Below are 20,504 nucleotides of genomic sequence, written 5' to 3' on the forward strand. Positions count from 1 at the left end.
TGTCGTTCACATTCCAAATTAAATAATGTATTTAATAGTTTTAAGTATATAGATAGTCTAATATTTATATTTTCATGATAATTTTATGTGAAATGAGTGTTTATAAGTTACACTATAAGCCGTTGAATTAGTCAGTGCTGTCATTGTTAAAAAGAAGTTATATTTTCTTTGAGCATATCTAGCCGGATACTATTTTTATTCGTAAATATAATAATGAATTAAACTTCTCATCAAGTTCACCCATTTTTCCACAGAGGACAACAGTGTCCGTGGACAACTGGATTAACTGTTTGCTCATGCAGTTTTCATCTTGAGTTTTCAGTACTCTTTCTCCACCTTCTTCGACATGTTCAACACATGCATGCTACAGCGTGTAAATGTCACGTCAGCATATAGCAGTGTTGATACTGTGCTTTGACATCATTCAACTTTGACGATTGCTTTTTCCGGCCACTGTTCTTTAAGGTCTCCCAGATAGTTCGATTGCTGAGATCACAGTGGTGGTAATCTCAAGACCTTTATGGCCGTAGTGTAGTATGTTGTCAATGTTATATGGTGGAGGTTTGTTGTGGGGTTTAACTTCAAAGAGGCTAACCGTTTAGTGGCCTTAATTGAAAATTGATTATTGTTATTTATTAGCCATTAGCTGTATATCTGACTTCTTTATTGGAAGTTAAGTGCACCTATTGTTTGATCTCGAACACCGTATGGTGGAGCATTGTCCGCTTTTATCAACAAGACTCTTTGTAAGGCAGAGCTGGCAACAATTGTTCCTCAAACATAATTTGTGAAACCGTTGAATTTATTTCGTATGATAGTCCATACCATCTGTGCTCTTTGACCGAAATACCAGATCACACCCAGGTAGGAATCCACGGTGGAACCAGCATGAAGAACGACAAACGTTCACTCTTATTGTTGGTATTTTCCCTACCATCACTGGGATCAGTGGGTAGCCACTGTCTGGCAGCAGTATGGTTTGCATTAATCTGCGGTCTCATCCAGCAGATATAGGTTCGAACCCATCTCTCTTGGGCTCCGCTTAATTTCAGATAGCTGCGTAATTCTTATTTTCACAATATCAGATCTCTGCCACATTACAAGTTTTTGGTTTGCTACTCTGCAACTCTTACATCCCGAGCAAGCAGCTCACCAGCAAAACCCGCAAGTTCAACGCCCATCCCTCCTGTTTAATGCGCCCTTAACCTCTCGTGACCGCGTCCATTCTGGCAAAACAGTCGGGCGAACGACATCCTCCGGATTAATCCCGACGCCGAATCCAACCCTGACGCCCACCCTAAGCACGTACAAGCCCCGACCTATCGGTCAGTTGGCCTATCTCAACAATTCCCAGCCAACGACGTCCCTTCACAAAGAGCGCCGCAATGCCTCATGCAATCTGACACCTTTATAAATCGGTTTGTTACGCCTGTCTCTTTAAAAATCCAAACACATTTCTAATTCAACGTTTAACATCATCTCGAATAAGCTTCATGATGACAGCCAGAGGTAGTGAATGCGGAATGATCCAAACGGTCTCATCACCGTGCAGCGCACAGGTAACCATCATGAACCGCATCGCGCACATGATCTCATGACCCAACACCGCCGCCGTTACATATATCATTGGCTCCCTCCCTCAGTGCCATCTGTGTTCCACGTTCATTCTTGTTGACAGTTACACAGACAAAAGATCTCAATACAACGCATAAAAACCGGTGATTTTACACCGCGATTAGGCTCGTCCGGACAAACATCCACCTGCATTGGTTTGAGATCGATTGATTACTGGGACGAAGAGATATTACAAAAACGGGTCCAATACGCATTTCCATGCCAAACCATAGCAATAGCAGGTAGTAGTACTTAGTAGCGGCAGAAGTGGTGAATAGTCTGTTTGTTTGAAGTTGATCGACCTCTAAATCTTTGTGAGAAACAACTGATTGGGTCCTTTATAGATTTTTGTTATAATTCATTCCACCTTATTTCTTGTTAACCCTACAAACTACCACATGACATGCATTGTTGGTGTCTGCTGACTTTTCATCTCAGTGCATTTGAATACTGACCAAAATAACTGTTTATGTCTGTAATTTGCGCAGCATCCACTATCGAACTCGCTTTCCAGGCTTAACCATAAAACAACTAGAGCTGAACACCCTGTATGCGCATACAAAGCAACTTACTTTCCGTAAGAACAACAGAATAAGATAACTGAATATGATGGTGTGTGTTACTTATGACTTTGTCCAAAGTCTATAAGGCTCATATGAAACTTTAGAGGTTCTATATATTTTCCAATCATTTTAGCAGGACTGCGATGAGGACTCGAAACAGGATGGAGCGAGTATACAGCCCTGTTGTACTCCACTAATGATCCAGCTTGGGTGAGCAGCCAAAGCTTGCAAACAACGTCGAGTGCTTTTGATAGGTGGATGGATTCTTCACTTTTCCAACATATGGTAGACTGAGCAGGACGTGTAGGTCGTGGACCGTTCGGCCTAAAGTCAAACTGCGAGTCGGGATACACCTTAACAGTAAGTGTCTGTAAAGTCCTTTTCGGAACAAACAAGCGGAGAGCTTTCCGACGATGTTCAGGACGGGGAACCCGAGGTAGTTGTTGAAATAGCTTCTCAACGTTGTTCATCAACTGAGGATTGAATGCCCTCACAGAGCTGCGGCCAGTGGTCAGCCGTGCTTCTTGCTGAATTCTTTACATTGGTGTTTTCTGGGAGACTGTATGGGCGTCTGTTTGGGCTGGACTTTGTGTTCCGGTGAATGGACGGATCAACGAATTTCTGATATGACATGCATCAAAACAAGGTTAGCGACCCTGACCACCCTATCTGGTAAGTCGCCTCTTACAGTATGGGTTGCTAAAGGCCACTTCTATCTGGGATCATCACTGGAGATTTCAGTGTAGTAGCACGGGATTTGGAGTTCGTCAGTAATGAAAACTACAAGGCTAAAGGGTGTTATGTGATGTAAATTTATTTTTTCTGGGACGAATCCACCAGGGTACAATTTCCCCTCAATACATAAAATGCTGAAAGAATTGGCCAACAATGTCCATTTGCAAAGGTATCATGTCATAGACCAAATACATCTGGGATTGTGACACAGGGTGCAGCCCCTACATGTACTTCATGTACATGCTGTAAAGTTTACAACATACACCACTGCTCAATATATATTGAAATACCAGGTGTGGACATGTGTTTGCACGATCCACTTGTGCAGCCCTGTAAGGATTTGTTTAGTAGAAAAACAAACATGGTACCACAATATCATAGACCTATCTAAAGTCAACACAGAACACTCAAGGCTAATGCATGTCATTGCCTGACAACTTCAATGATACCTCACTCATTCACTCACTCACTAACTCACTAACCCACTCACTCACTCTCTCTCTCTCTCTCTTTCTCTGTCTCTCTCTCTAACATCTAGTCTCTGAAATTATTATATTTTACAGAAAAAACAGTACCTAAATTATAATCACAAATATAATAAAAAAGGAATCCTGACACGTTCTTCATTTTGAAACTGGGGAAATCTGGAGACTTGCCACATAATCTAGACTTGAATGGGCTTTGAATACACAATGCCATTTAGAAAGTGGTCAAATATATTATATGTTCTATTTGGGATTACACTTTTTCAGTAAAGTACAGATTCTAGTAATTTTGTTTAGTTGAGTCCCATCCGGGATTCGAACCCACATCCCCAGACTCAGGCACCTAATCACTAGCACTCAGTGTGTGGCATGGACTTTCTTGGATGTTTGTTTCAGGGTCTGTATGACAGACTAAAGAGTCCTATATACATCTATTTACATTCATGCGTTGAATGTATGTCTTGTCCATTACCATTGTGTCTGCAGAAACCTGATCCAAAGTCTGCAAATTGCAGACCTGAGACACTATGAACATATTTGCTACCCCTCGCTGAGTTCTACCAGTCTGAACCATGCCAGACACCCGTTATGTGTTCATCGCGGTGTACACGACCCATTCCCAGTTTGAATATTTATAGAAACAACAAAAAACAATACAAACGTAACACCTACATACGTGTGCCGAGTACATGACACGCGTCAAATTTACAAGATTATGGAACAAGACAAACACTGAGAGGAGGAAAAGATCTTAGCGAAAGACATGAAATTGGCATAAAGGAAACAACTCACTTCTGTATGAATCTTGAAGCTGCCTGTCAGTAACAAGTTAAACAGCAATACCACAAAAGCATACGTTTCGGAAAAATACGTTTCCAAACTTCCAAAACGTTTTGTCAACAAATAAGATTGAACACATACTTGAGCCTGTTTTCTGATAACCTTACAGTATCGTGCTTGGGATAATTTGATCGGAGAGGCTTTAGGTAGTACTGTGAAAATGGTAATATGCTAAGCCCTAACCTTCAAACCAATATGTATGCCATGTCATAAGGACATAGAGGCGAAAATGATTTGGAAACTACCTCACAAAAACATTTCTGAGATAGTTGTTGGTTAAAGTTGCTTGGATCTAGCTTTAGTCACTGAGCCGAGATCCTTTGGAGTTTATGTGATTTGCTTCACGATGCTGCTACGTTTTTCATTAGATTCTGGCCTCGTGTTCAGTTATGAATGAGATAAAATACTGTGAAATAAAAGATTACGTTAAATGCTAGACAGAACGATTACAGATTCACTAAACAGATTTTTAGTCTTGGATTCTGTCTGTCTATCTAAATATGTGTGTTTACAATTATTATTCGCATCTTAGAGTACGCAGATAAGTACAAACGCAACTGACATTATGTTAAGCTATGTCTCGGACAAGATACTGGGGAATAATAGATGGCGTTAATCGATTACTACTGCGCCGTACCGTTTTAGACTTGGAGTCATAATTAGAAAGGTCAAAGACGAATACACACATGCCTTGGCTAAGTGACAGCTGATGCAACTGCTACATGTCATATTGTCCAAACAACGTGTACCTTCAGTATTCGCATCTTAGAGTGCGTAGATAAGTACAAATGTAACTGACATTATGTTTCGATACTTTGAATGAATTAAGGAGCATGTACCTGCTATCGTATCAAATTCGATCACAGCATCAACAGACTCTACATCATTACAAACCCCTGTTTTCTGATCACAAGCTACACAATCCCCACTGCATGTGTGCTGACAGTGACTCCCGTACGCCCCGTCCTTACAGCCACGACTACAGCTACCGTCCACCTCACATACACCATCCAAACACGAGTCACAAGCCTCGTTACATCTCTCTCCGAACCATGTATCAGTACACGCTGAACACCGTCCATGGCGGTCACACACATGGTCTCTACAATGCAGACATTTCTTGTGGCAGTGTTTCCCATAGTACCCTGGAACACAGCCCTCCACGCACGATCCATCATGGCTATAACACAGGGAAGACTTGCAGGAGGCACTACACGGTGTGTTACAGTGTGACCCGTGCCACCCAGTCTCACATCCTTCCTGACAAACTGCAGTATGTCGACCACAGTGCTTGAGTCCATCTCTTCCTTTGTAGCACTTCTCGGGGCACGTGCTACTGCAGCGGTGTCCATGGTAACCTGGAAGACACTGTTCACATACCCCAGTCTGTCTGTCACAGCCAGTGGTCCAGCAATGTTGACATCTATCTTCGCACTTCTGTCCATAGAAGCCTGCTTCACATCCATGTAGACAGTACCCCGTGATGCTGCACCTTCCCATCAGACAGTTGTCACATGTCATGTTACAGAAGCCCCCTGCCCATCTTCCATCACACCCATCAAGACATTCTCCTGTGTGTATGTGACAGACTGAAGACAGACCCTTGCAGTTGGGTGGACATCGTCCATCACAGTTTGCCCCGGTCCATCCTCCACCACAAGATTCAGAACAAGCACCTGTATGACGGTCACAGTAGACAGCGCCACCTACCGGAAAGCTGGAACATCGTGGTGGACAGGGTGTGTCGCAGTGTCGTCCATAGAACCCTGGCCTACATCTGAAACATTCTCCAGTTGACCTGTCACATCCGTCTCCGTCACAACGTTCTTGGCATGTAGAGCTGCAGTTTGATCAGTGACACCCGGTGTTACATGACTGACATCGAAGACGACCATTCCCATGAAAATGTACACACACTTGTGTTGTTACATGAGTCGTGACGGTTGCTCTGAAAACAATTATATTGTATGTTAAAAATTAGAAGTGTCAGAAAAAATAACCTGTATTGTATTTAGGAAACCATATGAATATGACAAATTTAACTTCCATAAATTTCAGTTTCTTTTCATTTTTAATCCAATAACCATGGTACAATTCCATTGATTCATTATATACGTGTATTTACCAAGAGAGTGTGTCACAGCAAGCAGGGCAGAGATCAGCACCACAAGCGACAGGATCTGTCCGCCTTTCATTGTTCCAGGGGACACGTGATCTACTGATGAAAACAGATATAAGGTTTAAAAGATAACTGGATTACCTGAAGGGAAAGCAAGTTTGTTTCTTAACAAGCAATAGTGGACTAAGTGGAGAAGAACGCATGTTCTCTAACTACGTTACAAGTTGTAGCAATATCACAGATGTAGACATGCTTTTATGCGTCCAGTGGTAGGTTGTCGCGCTTTGGTTAAGTTTGCCTCATTGTGCTTGTTTTTGAGAGGGCGACAACGCGACAATGTCCCTTCTCGGATTCCATACAAAACCCATACAAAAGTTCTGCAGTGAGTCATAATCATTATATCACTGACCTACTTGTAGTGTGGAGGTTTTATTGTAGATTACACTCGCTACAGGTACCTTGGCCCATATTAATCTATACGACATTCACTGAGCAATTACAGTTACTTAACATTATAAAATATATATGTTTCACCTTATTGCGACCCTTTATAATGAATTATGTTCTCAAGAACTGTTCTCAATTACAATGAAATCAGAACCGTATACGTGCGTGCGTGCGTGCGTGCTTGTCTGTCTGTCCCTGTCCGCCTGTCTTTCTGCCCACCGTGCCTGTCGAATTGTCTGTGTGCCCACCGTGCCTGTCTGACTGTGTGCCCACCGTGCCTGTCTGTCTGTGGACCCAACGTACCTTTCTGTCTGTGTGCTCAACATGCCTGTCTGTCTGTGTGCCCAAAATGCCTGTCTGTCTGTCCTCCGTGCCTGTCTGTCTGTGTGCCCACCGTGACTGTCTGTCTGTCCTCCGTGCCTGTCTGTCTGTCCTCCGTGCCTGTCTGTCTGTGTGCCCACCGTGCCTGTCCGTCTGTCCTCCGTGCATGTCTGTCTGTTCACTGTGCCTGTCTGTCTGTCCTCCGTGCCTGTCTGTCTGTGTTTCCAGCCTGCATGTCTGTATATGTGCCCACCGTGCCTCTCTGTCTGTGTGCCCACCGTGCCTGTCTGGTGTGTCCACCGTGCCTGTCTGTTTGTGTGCCCACCGTGCCTGTCTCTCTGTCCCCCGTGCCTCTCTGTCTGTGTGCCCACCGTGCCTGTCTCTCTGTCCACCGTGCCTGTCTGTTTGTGTGCCCACCGTGCCTGTCTCTCTGTCCACCGTGCCTGTCTGTCTGTGTGCCCACCGTGCCTGTCTCTCTGTCCACCGTGCCTGTCTGTTTGTGTGCCCACCGTGCCTGTCTCTCTGTCCACCGTGCCTGTCTGTCTGTGTGTCCACCGTGCCTGTCTGTTTGTGTGCCCACCGTGCCTGCGTCTCTCTGTCCACCGTGCCTGCCTGTTCGTCTGTGTGTCCACCGTGCTGTCTGTCTTCTCCACCACTGTTCCAGTCTGGTGTGTCCACCGTGCCTGTCTGTTTGTGTGCCCACTGTGCCTGTCTCTCTGTCCACCGTGCTGTGTGTCTGTCTGTGTGCCCACTGTGACTGTCCGTTTGTGTGCCCACTGTGCCTGTCTTCTGTCCACCGTGCCTGTCTCTCTGCCCACCGTGCCTATCTCTCCGTCCACCGTGCCTGTCTGTTTGTGTGCCCACCGTGCCTGTCTCTCTGTCCACCGTGCCTGTCTGTCTGTGTGTCCACCGTGCCTGTCTGTTTGTGTGCCCACCGTGCCTGTCTCTCTGTCCACCGTGCCTGTCTGTCTGTGTGCCCACCGTGACTGTCTGTTTGTGCCCACTGTACCTGTCTGTCCTCTGTCCACCGTGCCTGTCTGTCTGTGTGCCCACCGTGACTGTCTGTCTTGTGTGCCCACCGTGCCTGTCTCTCTGTCCACCGTGCCTTCCACCCGTTTGTGTGCCCACCGTGACTGTCTGTTTGTGTGCCCATCGTGCTTGTTCTGTCTGTGTGCCCAACATGCCTGTCTGTGTGTCCACCGTGCCTGCCTGTCTGTCCTCCGTGCCTGTCTGTCTGTCCACCGTGCCTGTCTGCATGTGTGCCCACCGTGCCAGTCTGTTTATGTGCCCACCGTGCCTGTCCTATTACGTGTGCCCAACATGCTTGTCTGTCTGTATGCCCCCACATGTCTCGTCTGTCTGTCTGTCTGTCTGTCTGTCCTCCGTGCCTGTCTGCGTCTGTGTGCCCACCGTGACCGTGCCTGTCTGTCCTCCGTGCCTGTCTGTCTGTGTTTCCAGCCTGCATGTCTGTATATGTGCTCCCCACCGTGCCTCTTTCTGTCTGTGTGCCCACCGTGCCTGTCTCTGTGTGTCCACCGTGCCTGTCTGTGTTGTGTGCCCACCGTGCCTGTCCTCTGTCCTTCGTGCTCTGCCTGTCTGTGTGCCCACCGTGACTGTCTGTTTGTGTGCCCACCGTGCCTGTCTCTCTGTCCACCGTGCCTGTCTGTTTGTGTGCCCACCGTGACTGTCTGTTTGTGTGCCCATCGTGCTTGTCTGTCTGTGTGCCCAACATGCCTGTCTGTGTGTCCACCGTGCCTGCCTGTCTGTCCTCCGTGCCTGTCTGTCTGTCCACCGTGCCTGTCTGTATGTGTGCCCACCGTGCCAGTCTGTTTATGTGCCCACCGTGCCTGTCCTTACTGTGTGCCCAACATGCTTGTCTGTCTGTATGCCCAACATGTCTGTCTGTCTGTCTGTCTGTCCTCCGTGCCTGTCTGTCTGTGTGCCCACCGTGACTGTCTGTCTGTCCTCCGTGCCTGTCTGTCTGTGTTTCCAGCCTGCATGTCTGTATATGTGCCCAAAGTGCCTCTCTGTCTGTGTGCCCACCGTGCCTGTCTGGTGTGTCCACCGTGCCTGTCTGTTTGTGTGCCCACCGTGCCTGTCTCTCTGTCCTCCGTGCCTGTCTGTCTGTGTGTCCACCGTGACTGTCTGTTTGTGTGCCCACCGTGCCTGTCTCTCTGTCCACCGTGCCTGTCTGTATGTGTGCCCACCGTGACTGTCTGTTTGTGTGCCCATCGTGCTTGTCTGTCTGTGTGCCCAACATGCCTGTCTGTGTGTCCACCGTGCCTGCCTGTCTGTCCTCCGTGCCTGTCTGTCTGTCCACCGTGCCTGTCTGTATGTGTGCCCACCGTGCCAGTCTGTTTATGTGCCCACCGTGCCTGTCCTCACTGTGTGCCCAACATGCTTGTCTGTCTGTCTGCCCAACATGCCTGTCTGTCTGTCCTCCGTGCCTGTCTGTCTGTCCTCCGTGCCTGTCTGTCTGTCTGTCCTCCGTACCTGTCTGTCTATGTGCCCACCGTGCCTGTCTCTATGTGTGCAAAACGTGCCCCAGTGTCTGTTTGTGTGCCCATCGTGCCTGTCTGTCTGTGTGCCCAACATGTCTGTCTGTCTGTGTGCCCAACATGCCTGTCTGTGTGTCCACCGTGCCTGTCTGTCTTTCCTCTGTGCCTGTCTGTGTGCCCACCGTGCCTGTCTGTCTGTGTGCCCAGCGCGCCTGTCTGTCCTACGTGCCTGTCTATGTGTGTGCCCACCGTGCCTGTCTGTCTGTCCTCCGTCCCTGTCTGCCTGTCTCTGTGCTCGCCGTCCCTGTCTGCCTGTTTGTCCGCCGTCCCTGTCTGTCTGCCCACCGTGCCTGTCTGTCGGTCTGCCCACCATATTTGTCTGTCTTTGTGCCCACCGTGCATGTCTGTCTGTCCTACGTGCCTGTCTATATGTGTGCCCACCGTGCCTGTCTGTCTGTCCTCCGTCCCTGTCGCCTCTCTGTGTGCTCGCCGTCCCTGTCTGCCTGCCCAGCGTCCCCGTCTGTCTGTCTGCCCACCATATTTGTCTGTCTGTGTGCCCACCATATCTGTCTGTCTGTGTGCCCAGCGTGCCTGTCTGTCAGTCTGTCCACCGTATCTGTATGTCTCTGTGCCCGCCGTGCCTGTCTGCCCACCATATCTGTCTGTCTGTGTGCCCACCGTGCCTGTCTGTCTGTCTGCCCACCATATCTGTCTGTCTGTGTGCATCACATACACACCATATACAACACATGTACAACATACATACACACCATATACAACACATGTACAACATATATACATCACATACACACCATATACAACACATGTAGAACATATATACATCACATTCACACCATATACAACACATGTACAACATACATACATCACATACACACCATATACAACACATGTACAACATATATACATCACATACACACCATATACAACACATGTACAACATATATACATCACATACACACCATATACAACACATGTACAACATACATACATCACATACACACCATATACAACACATGTACAACATACATACACACCATATACAACACATTTGTAACACATATACATCACACACACTCCATATACAACACATGTACAACATATATACATCACATACACACCATATACAACACATTTGTAACACATATACATCACACACACACCATATACAACACATGTACAACATACATACATCACATACACACCATATACAACACATTTGTAACACATATACATCACACACACACCATATACAACACATTTGCAACACATATACATCACACACACACCATATACAACACATGTGCAACATATATACATCACACACACACCATATACAACACATGTACAACACATATACATCATGAACACATGATAAAAAAATCGTACATTTTGAGCGCTACTTCAATACTTTTTTATCATTTATGATCTCTATTATATCATTTTCGCAAACACTGATGGTGTCATGGCTGATTGATATCCTGTCTTCGTATTCCGACAGAGTGGATCGTTGTCCTCGATATCCATCACTAGATTGTCCGGTCCAGACTATATTTGTTACTGGCTGCCGTCGTTCAAATCTAATACATTCTAATACTGACTGGTGTATAGATGCACAACTTCTCCATTTACAAGGAAGAGCGGCGTTTCGGTGTAGATTCTAACGCCGTTGTCAAGCAATTTATGATTGATACGTCTACATGAAGACGACGAATAACTTCTTTGAGAGGCAAAAGAAGTTGGAGTACTAAGTACTTGCTTGAAGAGGGTGGTAGAATCTACACCGAAACAACACTCCTCGTTGTAAATAAGGAAAGAGTAATACATACTAGTAACAGGCTCGAAGAAAAGAGTTTTATGGAGGGGTGCCTAATTCTATATTAACAACAGATCAGCGGGGTCACAGAACATGTTATCTCCTTACGTGAACTGCACTTGAGTGTAAAATGCATGAACTGATTCAATAGTACCGACACGGGGCGACAGTTGTCTGACTTGGTGGCACATAATCACGACTACAGCGGTCGTCAAGTTGATAATCTTTGGTTGTATACTCCCCAGGGAGTTGATAACGAGGTGACGACTGATCCACTGACAGGGATAGTAAAAGTGTAGAGCTTTAAAGGGTTGTGTATGACATGTTATAAAAATTAACCCACGTTAAGGGCAATCAGAAAAAAGAATATAATGATAATAATATTAGCATGCTTGTAATGCACTATTTTCCATGTAAAACATGTTCAAAGCACAAGATATAGAATTATATAAAACAAACATTAAGAGATAATGAAAGACTAGCGATACATGGAACACAATTCAATGGATATTGTTTGGACTCATAGGCTAATATGCAGAAGTGAGCCTTTAGTAAGGATTTAAAAGTAGAAAGTTCTGTACACTCACGTATATATTGAGGTAGTTGATTCCAGGTTGTAGAGGCTGCATATGAAAATGACCTTCGCCATATGTAGAAGTCCTCGTAGTGGGAATAACGAGGAGACGTTTATGCTGAGAACGGAGAGAGCGACATGTGCGGTGCTGAGTGAGGGACTGGGCCAGATACGAAGGGGCAGATCAAGACAGACAGCGGGAAGTGAGGCACATTAAATCCTTTAGTGAATGGGCAGTCAGTGTAAGGAATGAATGGGTGGCAGAGTATAAATAAACATATCTTTAAACCTTGTTTTCCGGGTGACGCTGACCTTTACACCCCATACAAAAGTTGTTGCAGTGGGTTGTACAAATCTGTGTGCCCACCGTGCATGTCTGTCTGTGTGCCCACCGTGCATGTCTGTCTGTGAGCTCGCCGTCCCTGTCTGCCTGTCTGTCTGCCCGTGTGTCCACCGTGCGTGTCTGTCTGTGTGCCTGCCTGACTTTGTGCCCACTGTGTCTGTCTGTCTGTGTGGCCGCCTTGCCTGTCTGTCTGTATACCAACCGTGCCTGTCTGTCTGTGTGTGTGTCCGCCTTTCCTGTCTGTATGTCTGTCTGCTGTGCCTGTCTGTCTGTGGGTCAGCCGTGTCTGTCTGTCTGTCTGTCTATGTGTTCGCCGTACCTGTCTGTCTGTGCGTACTCCGTGTTTGTCTGTCTGTGTGCCAGCCTTGCCTGCCAGCTGTCTGTGTGCCCTGTCTGTCTTGTCTGTCTTGTCTGTCTGTGTGCCCGTTTTGCCTGCCAGCTGTCTGTGTTACCGTCTTGCCTGCCAGCTGTCTGCGCGCCCGCTTTGCCTGCCAGTCTGTCTGTGTGTGTGCCCGCCTTACATGCAAGTCTGTCTGTATGCCCGCCCTGTCTGTCTGACTGTGTGCCCGCCTTGCCTGCCAGCTGTCTGTGTGACCGCCCTGTCTGTCTGCCCGCCTTGCCTGTCTGTGTGCCAGCCTTCACTGCCTGTCTGTCTATGTGCCCGCCGTGCCTGCCTATCTGTCTGTGTGTGTGCCCGCCGTGCCTGCGTATCGGTCTCTGTGTGTGCCCGCTGTGCCTGCGTATCTGTCTGTATGTGTGCCCGCCGTGCCTGCCTATCTGCCTGTATGTGTGCCCGCCGTGCCTGGCTATCTGTCTGTTTGTGTGGCCGCCGTGCCTGCTTATCTGTCTGTGTGTGTGCCCGCCTTGCCTGTCTCTCTGTGTGTGTGCCCGCCTTGCCTTTCTGTCTCTGTGTGTGTCCGCCTTCCCTATCTGTCTGTGTGTGTGCCCGCCTATCTGTCTGTGTGTGTGTGGCCGCCGTGCCTGCCTATCTGTCTGTGTGTGTGTGTGTGCCCGCCTTGCCTGTCTGTCTGTGTGCCCGCCTTGCCTTTCTGTCTGTGTGTGTGCCCGCCTTGCCTATCTGTCTGTGTGTGTGCCCGCCTTGCCTATCTGTCTGTGTGTGTGCCCGCCTTGCCTGTTTGTCTGTGTGCCCGCCTTGCCTGTCTGTCTGTCTGTGTGTGTACCCGCCGTGCCTGCCTATCTCTCTGTGTGTGTGGCCGCCCTGCCTGCCTATCTGTCTGTGTGTGTGCCCGCCGTGCCTTGCCTATCTGTCTGTGTATGTGCCCTGCTTTGCCTGTCTGTCTGTCTGTGTACCCGCCGTACCTGCCTATCTGTCTGTGTGTGTGGCCGCCCTGCCTGCCTATCTATCTGTGTGTGTGCCCGCCGTGCCTGCCTATCTGTCTGTGTGTGTGCCCGCCCTGCCTATCTGTCTCTGTGAGTGCGCGCCTTGCCTGTTTGTCTGTGAGGCCGCCGTGCCTGCCTATCTGTCTGTGTGTGTGCCCGCCTTGCCTGTCTGTCTGTCTGTGTACCCGCCGTGTCTGCCTATCTGTCTGTGTGTGTGGCCGCCCTGCCTGCCTATCTGTCTGTGTGTGTGCCCACCGTGCCTGCCTATCTGTCTGTGTGTGTGACCGCCCTGCCTGCCTATCTGTATGTGTGCTCGCCCTGCCTGTCTGTCTGTGTGTGTGCCCACCGTGCCTATCTGTCTATGTGCCCGCCTTGCCTGTCTGTCTGTGTGTGTGGCCGCCGTGCCTGTTTGTCTGTCTGTGTGCCCGCTGACCTTCTCATTGTACAAACAGGTATTGATTGTGCTGATAATGGGCACAAAGCTATTGTTGTTGGGACTGATGTTGATCTTCTGGTGCTCCTCATGCATTTGTGTGCTTCAGAAAGATTGTACTTCCTTAAAACTGGGAGCGGAAAGACTGCTGATCGTCTATATAGCATTTCGTTGTTACGGCAAGCAAGAGCTTCAATTCTGGGTTGCTCTTTCTCCATGCCATGACTGGTTGTGACATTACATCAGCCTTGTACAGACGGGGAAAGCAAAAAGCTGTCATGTTGTTCACAAAACGGTAGTTGCAGAAATTCAAACACAGTATACCTTGCAGAGGAGGATGAAGAAGATCAGGTATTACCATCTGATGAAACATCTCATGAATTGTCTTCCAGCCACGCTGATGAGCGTTAAGTTGAAGATGAGACACAGCCTTCAACTTCCTACAGACTGACAAGGAAAAGAAAACTATCTTTATAGATGTTTAGTCATACGTGTTTGAAGATAGCGTGTTACATAATCTGTAAATAGTGTTTGATAGTCTTGGTATTCTGCAGAATATCAGTTATTTTTAGGTACTGTCAGGTTGAGTTATGATATTTTCTTGAAATTGTGAGTATCCAAGGGCGATAACTCCTTTTAAAGCATGGAAATGGTTACTTAAATGTGTCTTTATGAAGTTATAAAATTTCACTTGCTTGATTTTTGGGTGTAAAACATCAAATTATTGCTATTGTTTGTCCACTTATTGAGTTTTCATTGACTTTTAAAAATGCTAAAAATTGCAAATTTTCAGTTTCAGTCAAAATGTTAAAATATGATTTTATTAAGTTATATTTGCTGGTTTGTGGTGAAAAAGACATTGAACACTACACTTCAAGGTCTTTTGGATATATCTAAGCCTTATCATTATACCTATAGGTCTTTGTGTCACCCAAGGGTAAAAATATATATAACTTCTATTTTTAGCACAAAAAAAGGGCCACAGAATTTTTTTCTTTCTGAAATAATAGTCAACAATCTTGAGATATATTCACTCAGTTGTCAAACATGTATGTACTTATGTACCGAAATAGAGAAGTTGTGATTATTTTATGAAGCACAATTGGACTTCTAGGTTAGCAAAAAATTGCATAGGGTAGCCATGTTTGCACGTGCACTATGGATTTAGCTCAAGTGGTATTTTAGGGGACTTTTAGTATGTTATGTAGGAAGGTTTGTAGAACATACCTGCCAAGTTTCATTTCATCATCATCTTTTTCCGACCATTTTGCTAATTTAACTGGCCTTTATAGAGTCGTAACATTACGAACGCTTTGTGGATCGGGGCCCAGAAGTGTGGTGGTCATATTTCAATAGTAAGTTTCGAATTTACATCTGAAGTCAAGAGTCTTTATATATACGGAGTGAGAGATTTTTCACTCGGAAATATTCCAGACAATCCACTGATCAACAACATGAGCATCGACCTGCGCAATTGGGAACCGATGACATGTGTCAACCAAGCCAGCGAGTCTGACCACCAGATCCCGTTAGTCGCCTCTTACGATAAGCATGGGTTACTGAAGACCAATTCTAAGCCGGGCCTTCACGGGTCCTATCAATAAGGAATCCCCAATACTGTGTGACATGCTGGCGGTGTAGGAGTATGTAAACAATCGCGGCAGGATATATTATTGAGTAGGCAAACAGTCAACGTGTGTGATGACTTGACCAGTAGGGGTTGTTCATTGAACAACGAAGCCGAATCTACCTCCCGATGCCAATTTGAGAGGGTCTTGTCAATGACCATTGTGTCTGCAGTAACCTGATCCAAAGTCTGCAAATTACAGACTGAGACACACTGAACATATTTGCCAGTTTGAACCATGTCAGACACACGTTATCTGTCCATCACTTGTAGACGACCGATTCCCAGTTTGAATATTTATAGAAACAAGAAAAACAACACGAACATAACACCTACTTACGTGTGTCAAGTACATGACACGTGTCAAATGTACAAGATTTAGAAACAAGACAAACACACTGAGTGGGAAAACATCTTAGCGAAAGACATGAAATTGGCACAAAGGAAACAACGCACTTCTGTATGAAACTTGAAGCTGCCTGTGAGTAACACCCTCAAAAATAATACAACAAAAGCATACGTTTCAAAACTTCCTAAACGTTTTGTCAACAAGTAAGATTCAGCACATATCTGAGCCTGTTTTCCGATAACCTTGCAATATCGTGCTTGGATAATTTGATCGGAGAGGCTTTAGGTAAATAGTACTGTGAAAATGGTAAACTGCAAACCTTCAAACCAATATGTTTGTCAAGCCATGACGATATAGAGGCGAAACTGATTTGGAAACTACTTCACAAAACCATTTAGGAGATAGTTTCTAGCTTTAGTCACAGTGCCGAGAGGCTTTGGAGTTTATGTGATTTACTTCCTGATGCTGAAACGTTTTTCATTAGATTCTGGCCTCATGTTCAGTTATGACTGCGGCAAAATATTGTGGAGTAAAAGATTATTCTAATGCTAGACATTACAGATGCACTACACAGATTTTTAGGCTTGGATTCTGTCTCTCTATCTAAATATGTGTGTTTACAATTATTATTCGCATCTTAGAGTACGTAGATAAATACAAAGGTAACTGACAGTACGTGTTGATACTTTGAATGCATTAAGGAGCATGTTCCTGTAAGCATACCAGGTTTTATCACAGCATCAACAGACCCTACATCATTACAAACCCCTCTCCTCTGATCACAAGCTACAGAATCCCCACTGCATATGTACTGACAGTGACTCCCGTATGCCCCGTCCTTACACCCACGACTACAACTACCGTCTACCTCACATACACCATCCAGACACCACCCACAAGCCTCATCACATCTCTTTCCGAACCATCCATCAGTACAGGCTGAACACCGTCCATGGCGGTCACACACATTGTCTCTACATTGAAGACATTTCTTGTGGCAGTGTTTCCCATAGTACCCTGGAACACAGCCCTCCACGCACGATCCATCATGGCTGTAACACAGGGAAGATTTGCAGGAGATACTACACGGGGTGTTACAGTGTGACTCATGCCACCCAGTCTCACGTCCTTCCTGACAAACTGCAGTATGTCGATCACAGTGCTTGTGTCCATCTCTTCCTTTGTAGCACTTTGCGGGGCAAGTGCTACTGCATCGGTGTCCATGGTAACCAGGCTGACACTGTTCACATACCCCAGTCTGTCTGTCACAACCAGTGGTCCAGCAATGTTGACATCTGTCTTCGCACTTCTGTCCATAGAAGCCTGCTTCACATCCATGTAGACAGTACCCCGTGATGCTGCACCTTCCCATCAGACAGTTGTCACATGACATGTTACAGAAGCCCCCTGCCCATCTTCCATCACACCCATCAAGACATTCTCCTGTGTGTATGTTACAGACTGATGCCTTGCAGTTTGGAGGACATCGTCCATCACAATGTGCCCCGGTCCATCCTCCACCACAAGATTCAGAACAAGCACCTGTATGTCGGTCACAGAAGACAGCGCCACCTACCGGAAAGTTGGAACATCGTGGTGGACAGGGTGTGTCGCAGTGTCGTCCATAGAACCCTGGCCTACATCTGAAACATTCTCCAGTGGACCTGTCACATCCGTCACCGTGACAACGTGACAACCTGTATTGTATTTAGGAAACCATATGAATATGACAAATTTAACTTCCATAAATTTCAGTTTCGTTTCATTGTTAATCCATTAACCATGGTGAATACAATTCCATTGTATCATTATATACGTGTATTTACCAAGAGAGTGTGTCAGCACCAGCAGGGCAGAGATCAGCACCACAAGCGACAGGATCTGTCCGCCTTTCATTGTTCCAGGGGACACGTGATCTACTGATGAAAACAGATATAAGGATTAAAAGATAACTGGATTACCTGAAGGGAAAGCGAGTTTGTTTCTTAACAAGCATCAGTTGACTAAGTGGAGAAGAACGCATGTTCTCTATCTACGTTACAAGTTGTAGCAATAACACAGATGTAGACATGCTTTTATGCGTCTAGTGGTAGGTTGTATACAATGTCTGCATGAAGACTTCTTTAAGAGGCAATAGAAGTCGGAGCACTAAGTACCTACATGATAACGCTGTGGAAAAGCAGTACATACTGCTAACAGGCTTGTAAAAGGAATCCCATGGCGGGGTCTACTCCTGTTCCCATATAGACACACTGTTACACTTGAGTGTAAGTTAGTTTTCCAAAAATAACATATAGCAAAACTATGGAATCCTGTAAGGGACATTGTCGCGTTGTCGCGCTTTGGCCTCATTTTGCATGATCAATATATCACTGGCCTACTTATTGTTGGAGGCTTTATTGTAGATTACACTCGCGACATCCCAAATTAATCTATACGACATTCACTGAGCAATTACCGTTGCTTAACATTATAAAATATATGTTTCGGCTTATTGCGACCCTTTATAATGAAGTTCTCAAAAATTGTTCTCAATTACAATGACGTCAGAACCGTATGCGTGCGTGCGTGCGTGCGTGCGTGCCTGTTTGTCTGTCCCTGTCCGCCTGTCTGTGTGCCCACCGTGCCTGTCTAATTGTCTGTGTGCCCACCGTGCCTGTCTGACTGTGTGCCCACCGCGCATGTCTGTCTGTGTGCCCACCGTGCCTGTCCATCTGTGTGCCCACCGTGCCTGTCCATCTGTGTGCCCACCGTGCCTGTGTGTTTGTGTACCCAACATGCCTGTCTGTGTGCCCACCGTACCTGCCTGTCTGTCTGTCCTACGTGCTTACCTGTATGTGTGCCCACCGTGCCTGCCTGTCTGTCTGTTCTACGTGCTTGTCTGTCTGTGTGCCCACCGTGCCTGTCTATCTGTCCTCCGTCCCTGTCTGTCTGCCTGTGTGTCCACCGTCCCTGTCTGTCTGTGCCCACCGTGCCTGTCTGTCTGTCTGCCCACTCACATCTGTCTGTCTGTCTGTCTGCCCACCGTCTGTTTGTCCTCCGTGCCTGTATGTCTGTCTTTGTGCCCACTTTGCCTGTCTGTCTGCCTGCCTGTCAGTCTGCCTGCCTATGTGACCACCGTGCCTGTCTGTCTGTCTGCCTGTGTGACCAACTTGTCTGTCTGTCTGCATGTGTGCCCACCTTGCATGTCTGTCTGTGTGCCCACCATACCTGTCTGCCTGCCTGTGGCCCGACGTGTCTGTCTGTGTGCCAACCGTGCTTGTCTGTCTGTGTGCCCACCTTGCATGTCTGTCTGCGTCCCCACCTTGCGCATCTGTCTGTCTGTGTGCCCACCGTGCCTTTCTGTCTGTCTGCCTGTCTGTGTGGCCAGCGTGCCTTTCTGTCTGTCTGCCTGTCTGTGTGGCCATCGTGCCTTTCTGTCTGTCTGCCTGTCTGTGTGGCCAGTGTGCCTTTCTGCCTGACTGTGTGCCCACCGTGCCTGTCTGTTTGTTTATGTGTCCGCCGTGGTTGTCTGTCTGATTGTATATGTGTATGTCCGTGTCCACGGAGGTAGGAGTAGGGATTTAGAAAGACTCCACTGATAAGCCTACCTATAAAAAACAGCTCGATATACAAACCAACCCTGCGCCAGAAGTCGACGTCAAACCTCTAAAGTGACTGATTGTGAAACATTATTCTTGAATGAAACAAAATTGTGTTAATTGACATAAAAAGATTGTATTATTATATATTGTGATTAAAATATCTTACTGCAATAGAAAATTGTGACAGTTTATTTCATATTATTTTAATTTCATTAATTGAATCAATATTCAATACTTGAATATTTCTCACCTGTAAAGAATAGTCCTCCCACCACGATCGTTCTTGAATGCGTATGTGGAAGGCAAGTGAGAATGTGGGTATAAAACGATTACCAAAGGGCTTATCAGCATGACAAGTAGGGTTCAGTGTTCCAACGAATTTCCCTAATCAGCTGCCACGTGGTTATATTTACAAACAGACATAACGTTCCGGTGATGTTAAGCACACTAAATCATACAAACTCCCAGACAAGCAATCAACCACAGGCAAACTGTAGCACAAACAGGGTTGCGCAACAAAGAGAAAATGACCAGTCTTCCAATATGCGAGCAAAGCGCTACAGTTTGCCTGTGAATCATCTAATGGGCATACTAACAGCACACCATGACCCTCTCGTCTAACAACACAATACATTTTAATTCTAACATACTCACTCAGCGGTCTAGAAGCAATAAAACTACCTAAACTAACAAACGAAATACTAAAGAGCACTTAGGATTTACACACCTTCAAGGTCGAGTTAAATGGATCCCTCTCCATGTCAGGGTCAATCCGGCACTTGAACCCCCAGAAGTTA

General features: G+C 46.3%; 1 long non-coding RNA gene across 1 annotated transcript in view; it reads right to left on the minus strand.

Moving 5' to 3' along the window:
* Positions 1-19,982, minus strand: part of LOC124284211 — a 27,869-nt gene extending 7,887 nt beyond the window's left edge. Inside the window, exons 1-2 of the long non-coding RNA XR_006900500.1 lie at positions 19,958-19,982; positions 17,950-18,042 (exon numbers count right to left, since the gene is read on the minus strand). This is a non-coding gene — a long non-coding RNA (uncharacterized LOC124284211). The remainder of the gene's footprint in view (positions 1-17,949; positions 18,043-19,957) is intronic.
* Positions 19,983-20,504: the final 522 nt, after the last annotated feature.

This window comes from Haliotis rubra, unplaced genomic scaffold, assembly GCF_003918875.1.
Source record: "Haliotis rubra isolate DU_JTF1 unplaced genomic scaffold, ASM391887v1 Scf330, whole genome shotgun sequence".
Classification (NCBI taxonomy): Eukaryota; Metazoa; Mollusca; class Gastropoda; order Lepetellida; family Haliotidae; genus Haliotis; species Haliotis rubra.